The 16,568-nt window shown below is 38.2% G+C and overlaps 1 long non-coding RNA gene across 2 annotated transcripts in view; it reads left to right on the top strand.

The window, feature by feature from the left end:
* The window catches only part of LOC117294978, a 30,832-nt gene that overhangs the window by 2,998 nt on the left and 11,266 nt on the right, over window positions 1-16,568 (top strand). The window contains exons 1-2 of one of the 2 annotated variants that reach the window (XR_004519606.1): window positions 2,059-2,142; window positions 4,562-5,578. This is a non-coding gene — a long non-coding RNA (uncharacterized LOC117294978). Of the gene's footprint in view, window positions 1-2,058; window positions 2,143-4,561; window positions 5,579-16,568 lie in introns of those variants that run through there. The other variant, XR_004519605.1, reaches the window with a different exon arrangement.

Raw genomic sequence — 16,568 nt, 5'->3', positions numbered from 1 at the left:
GTGCTTTCAGATCCTTGATTTCGAGACCTCAAATTCTAAATCTGAGGTCTCGGAATCAAATTCGTGGAAAATTACTTCTTTCTCAAAAATGTTGCCACTTCAGAGGGAGCCGTTTCTCAAAATGTTTTATACTATCAACCTCTCCCCATTACTCGTAACTAATTGAGGTTTTATGCTGATAACTTTTTTGAGTAATTACCAATAGTGTCCACTGCCTTTAAGAAGTTAATAGTCAACCCATGAAATGTACTTTTAGTAATGATAGAATGATTATTTATTGCCTATAAATGGGTTGCATCCAAGGACGTTCTAAACCACAAATGAAGATAAATTAGTGGTCTCTGGGCCAATTTGTCTGCTTTTAATCTGCTTGGGATTTGTCCTTTCTTGATGAATTCTGCAAGATTAGCGCAAGGAGCTCAATAATGTTGCTGCAGCAAAATCTAAGTTGTTTTGATTATCATCATTCAGCAAAGACTTTGTGCGTTGCCGCCTCATCCTAAAATTGTATAATGGGGGCGCACTCCTGGAGTCGCCTTCATCACCTGATCTCTTCCAATCGCTGCTCTTCTCAGATCTCCTACGCTTGAACCACTCTTCTTTGTAACAATGTCTATCCAGCACAGCTTAGGGCGGCCTCTGCCTTAAATTGTACCTGTAGGCAGACCATAGGTGTTTTGGATTTATAAAAATAAAAATAAACTGTGAAACAGATCTTGCTGAAATGTCAGGTTTTTAGAGAAACACAACTTTCTGCAAAGGTATTTGGGCTGACACTTGGTGGGGTTTGATTCATATTGGTGTAAGATTACATAAGCAAAGGGGAGATAATAAAGTTACTTCAGTGAAACCAGATGACTATTTGATTTGCGAGATAAGATCAGACAGTCTCAACCTGAACTTTGATTGTTTTTTACTTGGAAGCAGATACCCCGTTTTTTTTTAGAATGGGAGTCCTGTTCAAATTCAAGACCAAAAGCCACATAGATCAGTGTGGTAAACCATGGAGGTAGAAATCGTACATGGGTAAACCATGTAGCTATAGCTCCATGGGCATGGGTTAACGCGGAACTTCATGAAATTAACCTAAACCTTATTATACTGGGCTCTCGCAGAAGTTATGGACACAGGCTAGATGATTTTTGTAAAGCCTTAAAGGCAGTGGACACTATTGGTAATCACTCAAAATAATTGTTAGCATAAAACCTCACTTGGTGACGAGTTATGTAGAGAGTTGGATGGTATAAAACATTGTGAGAGACGGCTCCATCTAAAGTGATGTAGTTTCGAGAAAGAAGTAATTTTCCATGAATTTAAATTTTGAGACCTCAGATTTAGAATTTGAGGTCTCAAAATCAACCATCTAAACGCACACAACTTCGTGTGACAAGGGTGGTTTTTTTCCATTATTATCTCGCAACTTCGACGACCAATTGAGCTCAAATTGAATGCATATGCATATGTCGAGATACACCAAGTAAGAGGACTAGTCTTTGACAATTACCAATAGTGTCCAGAATTGTATTGTAACATATTGGCTGGCATAATTATAATGTAACATATTGGCGTGTAGTGGCTACACTGGTCTAAGAGTTCAGCACAAGATATTTGTTTTTAAGAATCAGGTCAAACTCTTTAAAAAATTAAGGAAAACATTCCTTTCTAACTATGTCCTGCAGTTTTTCAATTTTTTTTTCTTCCTTTCATTTTAAAAGGTCTTTGTACTAAAAAGTATAGTCATATTTGAGGCCCTAGGCAAAAACAGACTGGTGGTTATCTGTTAACATTATTTACTTTCTACGCAAGGTCTCAGAGTAATTGTAAAAGGGGGAAAAGGACAAACCATGACGCTGTCAACTTGCTCTAAAAACTTCTGTTGACCCGTGACATTTGAAACTGAACACAGTCATAATTGAAATGAATTCCAAACGAAAGACATGAATCATTCTTTGCTTCATGTGAACACACCCAACAGTGGGCTCATAAATATTACAGTGTTGTCAATGAAGAAAGTCACATAACACATTTCGTGATGTCTCACACAGGCTAGGGCTGGTCTTTCCTCCGTCCAGCCATGACAGAGAAGACTTTCAAATGTTGTTCTGCTTTATGTTTTGAATACAGGTTTCTTAGCAAAAACAGGTACAGCCTTACTTGGACAAAAGTTTTAAAATAAATCATGTTATGGGTGTGAAAACTTCATTCTCCTAAAACAAATATCGTTAACTTGAATTTTTTTTTTTTCAATTTTCTTTTTGATAGTCTGACCTTTTTTTTGTACTTCAGTTTATTAAAGACAGCAGTTCACAAAGCAGTTCACCTTTAAATATGTTGGTTTTTGTTTGTTTGTTTGTTTGTGTGTTTGTTTGTTTGTTTGTTTGTTTGTTATTGTTTTTTTGAGGGGGGGGTGGTTCCTTCACCCAAAGTCGGATTGGTGGAAGGTGTGGGAGGCGGCGGTGCTGCACCGAAAGTCGGATTGTAGTATTATACTTATCTGTTTGTTTTTAAAGCAGTCAGTTTTGTGAAGCAGGACACCTGGACGCTTCATTGGTCCTTCAGACCTTTATGTATTTCAACAATGAATATTGTTTTAGGATTATGAAGAATCTGATTGTGGTACATACTTGGCTAGTATTTTTCTTAAACAGTGCTACAGGCTGAGATGTTTCAAGGGAAGTACATGTATTGTGCCTTCTCAGGCCTAAATAAATGTTGTACTGGAATAGATCAAGCTATAACTAAACCAACTAACTTGGATCAGTTATGTCATAGGTTTCTAAGAACATGAGAGATATCTAGGCATACTGTATTTGAACAGTGGTCTCACTCCAGTCTTAAAAATCAGTAATGTTGACATTTTCAAGCATTTTGACAAGAGCTGGTGCACAGTTCCTTCCTGGACATCTGCCCTTCCCCAACCGGTAAATTTACCCTTCTATGAAAATGTAGCTCTCAATTGGCAGGATATCCTGTCATTACCATCCAGAGAGTAGATAACATCAGTATAGCGTTAGCGCCCATGCATCTGTCATAGCAATGCCATTGTTTGGCTGGCCTGTTTTGTCTAGTCAATGCTAGATAGTAATGGCTCATGAATGACTCCCACTATGTACCAAGCATTTTTTGAGATTACAATGCACAATTAACATTGTAGTGTTGGGGCAACATGACCATTACACTTTTTGTTTGGTCATGTACGTGGATGTTCATCAAGTGGTTTCAAGCATCAGAGCCTGCAGCGAGACACAATAAGCAACTTACAGAACATTTGAACAATGCACGTTTTTCAGCATGTATATACACACTGTCCTTAATTTGGGTTGTAACAAAATCTGTAACAAAAGTGTTTTGTTGTTGGGTTTTGAGGGGTTATATAAAGGGGTTGAGATGTTTGAGGGGGGGGGGTCAGATTTAGTTTTCTTGAATATGACTTAGTTTCAGAGGGAATATTTCACACACAAAAATTGTTCTATAATTGAAGCCCAAATCATAGTAAAGGACTTTTATTACAAGTAAGTTCGGGTAGGAACGATGTTGGCAAAATAAGATGGTCACACCGTGACTTCAACAAGGACCCAAGAGGCGATGATGCACATGAAGCAATAAGTGATAAATCAGGAAATGTACATTCAAAACCAATTCCACTTGAAAGAAAACATACAAAAACCACATGTCAACCAAAGGTTGGTATAGTTAGGAAAATGAAAAGCAAAAAAAAAAAGAACCAAAATTAATAAAAACAAGATGTGTGCATGCAACTAAAAAAATACCTGACACTGACTGGTATTTCATCTGAAATCCTTGTGACTGGAGACAAATTGTGGTGGGAAATGTGTCTGGAATTGAAATCATGACTGGCTCCAACAAAATGAAAGTTTGTTAATTCGGAGAATACATTTTTGTCTGTATACTGTACCAGTAAACGTGCTGAATTGGTATCTTTTTCTAGCACATACTCTATGCTTAGCACTATACATACCATTATGCCACCAAACATTCATGCACTAACTTTTATGGTGGGTGATAATTTGTAATGTAGTGTGTCTTTCATTTTACTCTTGTTTCATAAAAAGAGGCCACAATTAAACTTGTGATAGAGAAGCTCAATTGAATGACCCTTCACCCACACATGTTTCAAAATATTTTTCTTGGCCCATTTTCTCTCTTTAAAAAGTCCAAAGGTTAGCAATGATTGACAAAAAATGTTTATTGTTTTGGTGGCAATTAATTTTCATTAATTGAAACCCTCTAATTTTGTTTTCCCTTTCCAGTTTTATATTCTCCTTTCCTCTCATACTTCATTCTCTGGTCCTGTCCCCCACCCCCACCATCTCATCCTCATCAACCTCCACCCCAATCCAACTGTCTTTCCATCTCCCTCAGTGTTGGTAATAGGACACTGCTCTACAATTGCAATGGTCGTGGGTTCGAATTCCACTCGAGTAATGTGCCTGTGGTTTGTTTTCAGAGGACTCAGGAAAGTACTGAGTGTACAGTGCTAACAAACATCGGTGTTAGGGTAAAACCAAAAATTAACATCCCTTAATTTCATTTCATACAGATGCTGGAGAATGCATCCCTCCAACCGTCAACCTTGGCACCGATCCCGGTTTGCAGAAAATCCGCGTCCGGACTTCTCTGCCTCTACTTCAATAATTTTGAAGCTTGGCATCAGGTCCCGAACACATTCCAAGAAAAAGGAGGATACCTCTTGGATTTGAGAGGGACTTGGTGCTGTTTTTGTGTGCACTTGAGATGGTCCGTGTCTATGCTTTATTTTTATTTTATTTTTCACGGGATAAGGCATGATGAGATGTTTGTGAACTGAAAATATCCTTGGAAGCTGCAAAACTTAAAGTCATCAGCAACACCATTCCAAACCATTCAAAGTCCAACTTCATATTTTGTTTGATTCTGTCGGACTGTGGACTGCTTTACATGGGATCAGGAATGCCATCTTTAGGGTTCAACGGCTTGGGTACGGAGTTAGGGATGAGTCCTCCGTGAAATGACAATTTTCTTTTGGATCTTTGGAAGCTGCATATTGTGAAAGTCATCACCAACCCATAAAATCAATTCCCAATCCTTCAAAATCCAGCTGCATATTTTGTTTGATTTCTGTCGGACTGCTGACTGCTTTACATGAGATCAGGAACAACACCATCATTTAGTTTGACAGTTTGGGTGTTGGATTTTGTTTGTTTTGCTAGAAAATCACTAAAGGAAGTAATGCGGAAGAAATTATGATGAAGAAGAGCTGCTTAGTTTGTACATAGAAGAGTGAATATAAACAGCAACAATTTTAAGGAGACGTTTTAAGACTGTCATGGCTGTGATATTATGTGTGTGATATGGAGGAAATCCATACAAAGAAAGAGAACTTTTAGGTGAAATTGAACCTGTGGCCGCCTCCTCAGTATTATGGTCAATGATGAAACACAGTGGCTTATCCAACCGTGGAGAAAGGAAACAGATTGCGCTGATGATGGCAGGGTATTAAGATGACCCACCAAAGGTCAATGAAGATTTGTTCGAAGGATGGAACTCTTTGGAAACAACCCTACTTATTGAAGTTGAGGTGAGTTGAAACGATTTCTGTTGAACCCTTTTTAATGCTGCACCGCTTCAAGGTCGGGGGGAGGGGGAGTCAAATCACCATAATTTGATTTATCTTTACGTCAAGCAATACAAGCATCATTAGAACCACTGTTAAGGTTAAAATCTATCATTGAGAAAGGAACTATTATCTTTTATGGTTTAATTTAACACCTCCGCCAACCCCCGCCCACAACTCCCTCTGCACCTTCTCCGAAATGGCAGGTACCTTTCCCTTGAAACGGCAGGTTTCCTCTCCAACCCCCTCCCCAGCTCCCTCCCCAGCTCCCTCCCCCTCTCCAACTCCCTCCCCCCTCCCCAAAAATGGCATGTATCCTTTCCAACCCCCTCCCCCCACTCTCTTCGTCCAACACCTCAGCCCCTCCCCCAAAACGGCAGTCCAGTCTCTGTGCTGTGTCTGCAAGACGCCGATCACTAGGTTGTGAAAGTCACAATGTGCAGAATTAGGGCACTCTGCCAAACAATTTTTTTGCACTGGGTGAAAAAAATACCTCTCTGACTCACATGCTTAGTTTGTTGCTGTGCAATAGTATGAGTCATATGTGGGGGAGTAGGAGGGTCCTGCTCAAGGAGTGGGTGCCACATATTGAGTATAATCTTTTAGGATAATTAACATGTCAAAGTTTGGCATGCATAAATGTCGCCCAATACTTCACCAAGTTGGATGTAAATGTTGTTGTCTTGACTTGAATTTAAGATAAACGTCAGTGCTGTGATAGAAAATCCCATTCGATGACATTGACTGTTTCTGTCTACTACTTCTACACTTCTACAACTTAGGGTGTCTTTGCCGAGTGGTTTAGAGCATCAAATTCAAGTTCTGGTGGTTAAGTCTTCGGAGTGTGGGTTCAAATCCTGGTCGTGACACTTGTGTCCTTGAGCAAGATACTTGACTATAATTGCTTGGTACCTGCGAGAGCTTAAAGGTTGATATTGTGTATAAAAAAGCCTTTGGGGTGCTATGCTCGTCAGGGAGCTTAGAAATAATAAAGGAATGTTACCATGCCACTGATGTTAAGCGCATTGAGAAGGTTATTGTGAACTAGTTGTTGTTATTATTACAACTAACTACGGCATTTAGGGTCATTGTCATTGAGATTGTAACTATCTTAAACAGGATATACTTAAAACCTTGAATGGAACCCTCTCTCCCATTGTAGACTTTAGTTTCCCCAATCAGGAAATCCTTGGACGACAATTGATATATCTTCTGCCAAACTAAGCAGGGCCCATTATCTGCACTTACGATCACGATTCCCTGCTTACATGCCGAATTTCTGCGCAAGCCTTGTAAAAGTAGAATGCCTAGTGACGATGAGTAGGCACGGGCAGAAGCCAAAATTGGTCGCTAACCCGTGAAATATGCTTGCCATGAGCACAGAATTCCCTGCTTCCGCAAGCGCCGATTCTGTGCTTACGGTAAGCAGAGCCATGAAATTGGACCCAGCACACAATGTGGATGCAACCCAACCAAACAATCCAAACTGAAACACATGCCCATTAAACAACTCTGGGTTGGTATTCTGAGCAATTTTCTCTGTGTTTTGGTGCTTCCAGAGTAAAGCTTGGCTCATACTTCTAGCTAATGCGAGTTGGATACAAATTTTGACATCACATGGCTGTTTCGCAGGAGTTCAGCACAGGTCAACTGATGCAAAGTATTCGTTCCGAATTGATGTCAACATTTGTATCGCATTTGCAGGAAGTATGAGCCAGGCTTGTTCCAAAGTTCCCTAATCAGATAAACTTTTGGGCATGGAGTACCTGGGTTTCTTCACTTTCTGCCCTACATTAATTCTGACCTTAGTGCTTTTCCCAAAACAAAAAAAATCATCTTAATCATATCATTTCTTTCCTTTTTAAGGTTTCTCAACCACTATTATTTTGTATTTTCCTCTGAGAAGTCACCCCCCCCCCTTCAGTCTGTCAGAACTAATCTCAATTCAGTCCAGTATTGAGTAAGAGCATGGGAAGGAACATTACACCATAATCCTTCACTTGTCCACAGGGGACACCATATCCCTTAAACCTGGACCACATGTTTTAAAGGGAAGGTCTTCAAATTGCTTCATGATTTTTGGAATAACCGTAGACTATATTTATAAAGGGATACTTCCTCAAACAGAAATATCTCTTGAGATGATTGATACCTTCATTAACTGAAAACAAGGCAAGGCTTGTTTCACATTGATCAGTTGGGTTTCTTTAAAGCCATTGGACCCTTTCGGTTCAGAAAAAAAAATTAAAGTTCACAGATTTACAAATAACTTACAGGGTTTAAAGAAGGCAATGGTGAAAGACTTCTCTTGAAATATTATTCCATGAAATGCTTTACTTTTTGAGAAAACAGCAAAACAATATAAATTCTCGTTAACGAGAATTACGGATTTATTTTAAACACATGTCATGACACGGCGAAATGCGCGGAAACAAGGGTGGGTTTTTCCGTTGTTTTCTCCCGACTCCGATGACCGATTGAGCCTAAATTTTCACAGGTTTGTTATTTGATATAGAAGTTGTGGTACACAAAGTGTGGGCCTTGGACAACACTGTTTACTGAAAGGGTCTAATGACTTTGAGTAATTTTGGTATGACAAAAAACACAACGTCAAAACACAGATTTACATCAAACTTACATGGTTGGAAGATAATAATGGTAGAAAGCTTCCCTTTGGAACATTACTTGCTGATGAGGTGCTGTAGTTTTTTAGAGAAATGAGTTAGGCAATGTTCCTAAAATAATTTTAGAGACGAAAAATATTTTAGCATGTACAATGTTTTTTCGCGACTCTCCTGAAAACTTTGCACTGTGATTTTCACCTTTTTTTCTCTCTCAAAAACTTGAAGACAAATGAAGCTGAAACTTTTACAGGTAATAACTTTTAAATACATCTTCATTCACAGTGAGTAGGGATTCATGCCATGGCCAAAAATTTGATCTACAAAAGGTATCAAAACCCTTTAAGAAAGCAACAGGCGTTACAGGCACCTTTAGTAGAAACCATGAAGGGAATGTTCAGGCTTTCCCTGGTTGAGGCATGTTGAGGATTCCCTGAAACCTTCAGGGCATAAATGAAATAGCTTACACTTGTTCTTGGCACCAATCTTACAACATTCAAGTTTATAGATGCCTGGTGGCCTTAGGTGGTGATGGAGCAACCATTTCAAGCCTGGTTGGTTGTACTTACAGAATCGTAATTCAGAACATCTGTATCAATACCTGGGCTCAATTTCATAAAGCCTGCTAGCACAAAATGTGCTAAGCACAGACATATCTTGCTTAGCAGAAACTGGGCTCCAGCCATAATTCCATGTTGTTTACATTGTTGCAACTGGTACCCCATTCGTTTTTGCTTAGCAAAGAAACTTGCTAAGCAATATTTTCTGCTGAACAGCTTCATGAAATTGGGCCCAGGAATAGGGGGAATGAGGTCGCCCACTAAGCATAGACGAATCTTGCTTAGCTTAGCAACAACTGGGTACCAGCCAAAGTTTGCTATGTTGCAACTGGTGCCTCACTCATTTTTTGCTTAGCAAACAAAAATTGTTAAGCAGTATTTTCAGTTCGACGGCTTGATGAAATAGGGTCCAGGAACAGGGAGAATGAGGTCACCATGTTTGTGGGCAACCACCTGTATTAGAATACATGTATACTGTTCTGGGAGGACTGTTGCCTTGGGGCATATGTCAAACCATGGTCAAACCTTGGCTCTTTAATGATCCATTGGAACACATGGAAGGTTTCAAGTGTAGTGTTGGCAGCTTATAAACAAGAAAACTGGTCTCAAATGATCAAACTCTAGAGAGAAAACGTAAAAAAGGGAAATACTTTATGTTTTAATAGGGGTCAATTCAAGAGTATGACAGGAAGAGGGTGGAGGACCAGGTATGACTTTAATGGGTGTGTAAGATACTAATACTTAAATAATGTTCAAGTTTGGTGTAATGTAACAGTTTTGAAATTAAGACAATTTTTGACAACTTTGTAGGGGAGGGAGGGGGTCCTCAAATAAGAAGTACTTTTAGGTAGGACCTGAATTTTTTTGACAACTTTGGATGGTCCCAAAGGGCGATGATGGCATTGATCTGATGTGATGAGATTTAGATGAGCTGTCACGATTTCAAAAAGAAGTTGTGAAACTAGTTTGTCAGTTTGAATTTGTAAGCTTTTCCGTTTTTGTTTTTAAGGATGAACCACCATGTTGGATTGGTTACTATATCAGTTAAGACCCAGTGCTGAGGATGCCTGGTAAGTTTGAGAACTGATGAAGAATTCTTAACTTTAGATTGGCTGTCAGAATTTCAAAAAGGAGTTGTGAAACTAGTTTGTCAGTTTGAATTTGTGAACTCAGTAAGCTTTTCCGTTTTTTCTTTCTTCTTAAGAACGAACCACCGTGTTGGATTGGTTACTTCATCAGTTTGGACCACAGTTCTAAAAATGTCTGGTGACTGGGAGGACACTTATGAAAAGAGAGTTTAGATGGGCTGTCAGAATTTCAAAAAGGAGTTGTGAAACTAGTTTGTCAGTTTGAATTTGTGAACTTAGTAAGCTTTTCAGTTTTTCTTCTATTCAAACGATGTTGGATCGGGCAGTTTGCACCCAGTGCTTATAGGACGCATGGTGACTCTGAGAACGCTGATAAAGAGTTCACAGTTAACTGCTGGGTCTTCTCAAAACCAACGCAATTAATGTCTAAAAAAGGCAAATTGACTTCAAAGGTTGCTGATTGCCAACAACTAATTGGCTACATTTACGTACGTTTGAAACTCCATAATTGATCAAAGCTGTTGAAAAAAAAAATTACATAAATCCTCTCACATGTTTTCCGATGTCATTGACTTGTATGGATGTAATCCTAAGTTGTGATTTAATCATCACTATTTAATCAATCATGTCTGTGAAAACGGACACTCTCCCCTTTCCCATTCTTTAATTCAATTCCTCTACATCAACCATGAGGGACCATGCGGTTCTGTGGATCCATCTCGGGCCAGCCATTCCCATCAAGTTTATTTCCAGACCGCCAGGAGGAAACAGTCTTAATTCACTTTCTGATGTCTTTACTCTCTGGCTTCATAACTTGAACTCAAGGGTGCAGTATCACCCCCACTGGCAAGATTACCTATTAATAATCCAGAGGCAATTATCAGGGTGAACAGGTCCCTGCTTGAAGACCCTGGCTGATGTCCTTGCGCATAAACAAGTTCGACTGGAGCTCCAAATGGAAGTAACAGGCGAAGATAATGTTTTTAGAGGTTTTTATTTTTTAGTTCCACCAGAGACACAGCATGGACATTTAGATCATAATATGCAGTCGTCCTGTTTTAGCATGTCAGACCAACAGTTGTTTTATTTAATGCTGTCGTTTCTATCTCTCTCTCTCCAGTCGACCGAGGTCAGAATCATGTTGAGATTTGCCCAGTCTTGTATAGCCCTCATTAAGTTGGGGAGATCAGTCGAAAGGCCCTAGCAATGTATAGCTGAGCTTCTGTCTTCCCCTTTTGCTGTCATTTTAAGCTCAAACACTCGGAAGAATGATCTACCTGAAATCCTCCATACAGGCGTGTGATCGGGGACAACTGCCCTCCCATAAAAGTTGGATAAAATAGGGGGGAAATTCAGGCACAGCAAGAAGAAAAGCAAATAGACAGAGAAAGCAAAAATACCTTATGCCCAGTACTTTGTTTTTCTGTATAAATTAAATTAAACTGTGACAGTAGATAAGTGGTATCATTTATTGAATTTCTTTCCTACATTCTGTTCTGTCATATGTCATAAATATGGACCGTTGTTCATTATTTGGTTTCTTCTTGTTATTCCCTCCTGTTATCATGAATGTGACACCCAGGAGAATAGTTCATTCCTCTCATGGTTTGGTGTGATAGTGTCCAGGCATTTCATGTAGGTACCAATAATATCAAAACTTCAAGACATAACCCAGGTATATATTAAAAGTCTTTGGGCACAAAATATACAAAAAGTATGTTGAATTTTAATTGTTGTTAAGACCTTGACTGAACATGTTGCTTGAAATGTACACGAATCATGCATTTACACAACAACTGTTCCACTAAAAGATTTTTTTTAACTAAGATATGTAACAAATTAATGAAATAAATAAAAATTGTCGCAATAATGCGCATAAGTATTATTTGCAAGGGTCTAATTTGTAATATGTTTATGTTTTTAATTGCAAAAGGTTCATGTCTCTGCTTACCACCGCATTCTGCAGTTACGATCACCTTCTCCTTTTGCAAGCAAGCGCCGAGTTTCTGCGTTACTTGTGTAAGTGAAGAATGCCTAATAATGTGGAGAACGCTCGCGCACAACCCCAATTACCTGCTAACCCGTGAAATACACTTGACGTAAGTGTGGAGTTCCCTGCTTCTGTAAGCACCTCTTCTTTTAAGCAGAGCGCTTATTCTTTTAAGTAGAGCCAAGAAATTGGGCCCAGGTATTACAAAAGGAGATGGGGGGGGGGGTCGGACAAAATACTATTTGGTAAGATGGCAAATTACTTGCATGGTCTGAAAATGGGCATGGTGGAAAACTTCTCATCAAATTTTTTTTTTTGAGAAATTAGTGAATTAATTAGTCTGATCATGTCACCATTATCTTGAGACTCGGATGACCGATGGAGCTTAAACTTTCCCAGGTTAGTTGTTTCAAGTATAATTATCTGGTGAGATGAAGTGTGGATAATGGTCTCTGACTTATTACCAATGTTGTCCATGTGCCATAAGAATTGTTAGGGTTTTTAGTATATGTTGTTTTTCCTAAATGACATCGAGTCATATTCCCAACGTTTGTTTTCTTATGACCAAGAAAAAGAGCAGTCGTTCTTTTTAACCTTTGACACGCTGTTCCAGTTAACCTCCATGGAGATTCCAAACCCATCTGTTGAAGATTTTGTTTGGTAGGAAATCGAATCCGCAGTAATTCAACACAATTTTAAGTGCAGGGTTACTTAGTGCCACTTAGTCCCAAAATAACTTGACTTTAAGGGGTGGTAAAACAATAACAAAAGTTTAAATACTTCTGCTTAAAAAAATATTTGTTAACTGTAACACTAACAGCTGGACTGCCTAATCATAAACTTGAGATATTTAAGTCATTGTTCAATATAAATAATCAAACAAGTACATTGTAATAAAAAACTAAAATAAGTAAAATTAAATTAAAAATCTTCCAACAGACAGAGTAAGATTTTTTAAATATCTCAGTTATGCTTTTCATTTAATTTAAAGGTTTGGGTACTTCCAACACAATCAATGTCCACAGATTTACATTAAACTTACATGGTTTGAAAATAATGTTGGTAGAAAGCTTCCCTTAAAATATTATTACTTTACTGCTGAGGTGCTGTAGTTTTTGAGAAATGAGTAAAACAATCTCACAAAATTAGTTTTTGTCTCAGGAGACAAAAATTATTTTAGCATATACAACGTATACTGGTCCTATACAAAAAGCACCCCTTGAACATGCAACCCTGTTTTCAGTAACAGCTCTAGCGTTGCAGTTTAATCTTTCTTTTTTATCCTTTTTTAAACTGATAAAAATGACATATGCTGATAAAGCAGTTTCCTTGCATTCAACCTTGTGGACTATTAGATGACTATATCGTTTGTGGTATCTTGAAAAGCATTCTGTATTTCACCCCAGAGAATGCATAAAACTTGGGAAGGAAACTTCAATTAGAGAGTGAAATAATTTTGTTGAGACCCACAAAACGAAAGTGAATGTGGAGAAAGCGATAGTGCCAAGGCGAAAACTTTAATGTGGCTCACCGGGAATTCTCCAAATAGTTTTTATTTTCTTGTTTGGTGTAATATTTATCTCTCGACCTGTTTGCTATGCAACTCATTTTGTGCTGATTGCACAATCTCATTGACCCTTCAAGTTTTTATAAAAGAAGTAAAGCAGTCGATCAGGGAAGAAAGAAATAGTCCACATTGTGTCCAAACCTGTAGCTTTGTATTTCTGGTGATTCACCTTAGTTGGTAAACCTCCTTAATTTCAGTTCAACTGTTTGTGGTCATTCACTCAAGTACCTTTTCAATTCAATTTAAATAACTTCGTACCACACCTATTTCTCAACATGATCTTTTAAAACATTCAAAATAACAAGGTGTTAAAACCTCTTAGGATGCTTGTTACCTATTCACAAGTACTGTTTGTTTTTAGCCAGACATTACACTTAAAGAGGTTGATTCTGAAATACACTACATTCATAACTTAAAGGCACAGACACTGTTGGTAATTACTCAAAATAATTGTTAGCATAAAAACTTACTTGGTAAATGAACAATGGAGAGCTGTTGATTTAGTTACTGTTGATTGTATAAAACATTGTTAGAAATGGCTCCCTCTAAAGTAATCTAAAGACTCTAGGCCTGAAGCCTTTTCAGGCATCTAAAAGCATACATGTTTGTGCAACGAAGGTGTTTTTCTTTCATTATTCTCTCACAACCTCGATGGCCAATTGAGTAAAAATGTTCTCAAATTTGTTATTGTATGCACATGTTGGGATACACAAAGTGAGAGTACTGGTCTTTGACAATATTTTCAAAGGTGACCAGTGCCTTTAAAGGGAAGGTACACATTTGGTAATTACTCAAAACAAATATTAACTTAAAAACTGACTTGGTAACGAGCATTGGAGAGCTGTTGATAGTCTAAAACATTGTGAGAAACGACTCCCTCTGAAGTAACGTAGTTTTTGAGAAAGAGGTAATTTCTCACTAAAATAATAAAAGACTTCCAGCTAGAAGTCTTGTATTCTTATCTGAAAGCACACAAACTCGTCCAACAAGGGTGTTTTTTCTTTCATCATTTTCTCGCAACTTCGATGGCCAATTGAGTCAAAATTTTCGCGAATTTGTTATTGTATGCACATGTTGTGATACACCAAGTGAGAGTCATGGTCTTTGACAACATTTTCAAAGGTGACTAGTGCCTTTAAGAGGAAAACCACCTGTTGGCAAACATTCAGTAATCAGTCTTCCAGAAATAATTCAAACATTCCCTGGAACAATGTTTTATCATGGAGTTACAATTTACAGTTAACACAATCTTCAAGATCATCATCAGTTCCTTGTGTTTATAGTGCTCCCATTTCGTCAATTTTGCCTTTAAACAAAATAATACGGTGGGTTCAAAGCTTTCAACTGCTGAGTAATTTGTAATAGATCTTTCAGCACGATAAAATTAATAGTCATGATGTATGCCCTGCAGGATTTGTTTTCATGCTACATTTCACATGTTGAGTTGTCGGGATGTTTAGTTGCTTTTTACTGGGAACTGGTGTGTATTTTAGGAGATGAATTCCAGATTTCAAAAGTTAAGTTTTTCAGGCAGATTAGTAACTTTATCAATAAGTAAGATTGTAGGTTAACTACTTGTGAACTTGACGTGTCTTCAAATTAGGTAGGGCCTACACCACTCTCTTAAAAGGTTTTGAGACCCTGTGTAGATCAAGTTTTTGCCCATGGCATGAATCCCTACTCACTGTGATTGAAGATATACTGGTATGTAAACAAAAAACAAAAAAAATTACTTATAGAAGTTTCAGCTTCATTAGTCAACAGGTGTTTGAGAAAAAAGTAAAAATCACAGAGCAATATTTTCAGTTGCATAAATACTTTGTGCTAAAACGTCTCCTGAAACAAAATATATTTTTGTGAAATTGTTTCACTCATTTCTCAAAAACTACAGCACCTCAGCAGGTTATGTCTCAAGGCAAGCTTGCTACTATCATTATCTTTAAAATCTGTGGTTTTTTTGTGTCCTACTATTATAAGGACTACCCAAACCCTTTAAAAGAGTCTTGAAGCAGTTGATGCTTGAGCAGACCGAAGAGCCCCCTAAGGCAAACGTTCTCACATTTATGCAGATAAAACTTGATAGTCTGCAGTTGGTCTTGGAAAGATTTGATAGAGTCACTGGAGAGATCTCGAAGGAAATACGAAACAAAACTTTCACTCTGTTATTGGCTCGAAGCCCAAGATCATAAGTGCTATAAAAGTGCCATATTAAGGTCTGCTGGCAATATTTAATTGTATACAGTACCCATAGGTTTTTCTAGTGTGGAGGTCAGAGACAGATTTTCTTTTTTGTTCCCCAAATTTGTTGTTAAAGGCAGTGGACACTATTGGTATTTCCTCAAAACATCACTTGGTAACGAGTAATGGGGTGCTGTTCACAGTATGAAACATTGTGAGAAACGGCTCCCTCTGAAGAAACGTAGTTTTCGAGAAAGAAGTAATTTTCCCTGAATTTGATTTTGAGACCTCAAGTTTAGAATTTGAGGTCTCGAAATCAAGCATCTGAACGCACACAACTTAGTGTGACAAGGGTGTATTTTCTTTCATTATTATCTCGCAACTTCGACAACCAATTGAGCTCAAATTTTCACAGGTTGGTTATTTAATGCATCTGTTGAGATACACCAAGTGAGAAGACTGGCCTTTGACAATTACCAATAGTGTCCAGTGTCTGTAAAGAAGACGGTTGCTACAGTAGTCCTCACTCTCTGTGAATGATGTGTTCAAATTTCAATTATCAATGAATTTGAATATTGGGTATGTTCAGACAGCAAACTAAGTTAGACCCGAACCGGTTTAACTGTTATAAGCAGCAGGGGGTGATCGTAAAAATAAAACCCCTTTGCGTTCAGACAGCACTGAGTTAAACCCGATCCGGTTTATCTTTGGTTTTAAGAGGTCAAAGAAAACGCGACCCCGTTACTCTAACATTCTGTTTATTGTCCTCTTCATTGGTCACCGTGCGTTTACGTAATGATTACGGAGGTCAATGGGTCGCCTGTTGTGAGTTAAACCGGATGTGGTCTTTTTTATTCTGTCCACACACAGTGTTAAAAGATAAACCCGAAGCGGTCTAAAGATAAACCCCCTCCCTGGATGGTTTATCTTTTGTGGGTTGAACTCAATTC

The sequence above is a fragment of the Asterias rubens genome, chromosome 1, assembly GCF_902459465.1.
Source record: "Asterias rubens chromosome 1, eAstRub1.3, whole genome shotgun sequence".
In the NCBI taxonomy this organism is placed as follows: Eukaryota; Metazoa; Echinodermata; class Asteroidea; order Forcipulatida; family Asteriidae; genus Asterias; species Asterias rubens.
This window is presented reverse-complemented; position numbering and strand designations above follow the sequence as displayed.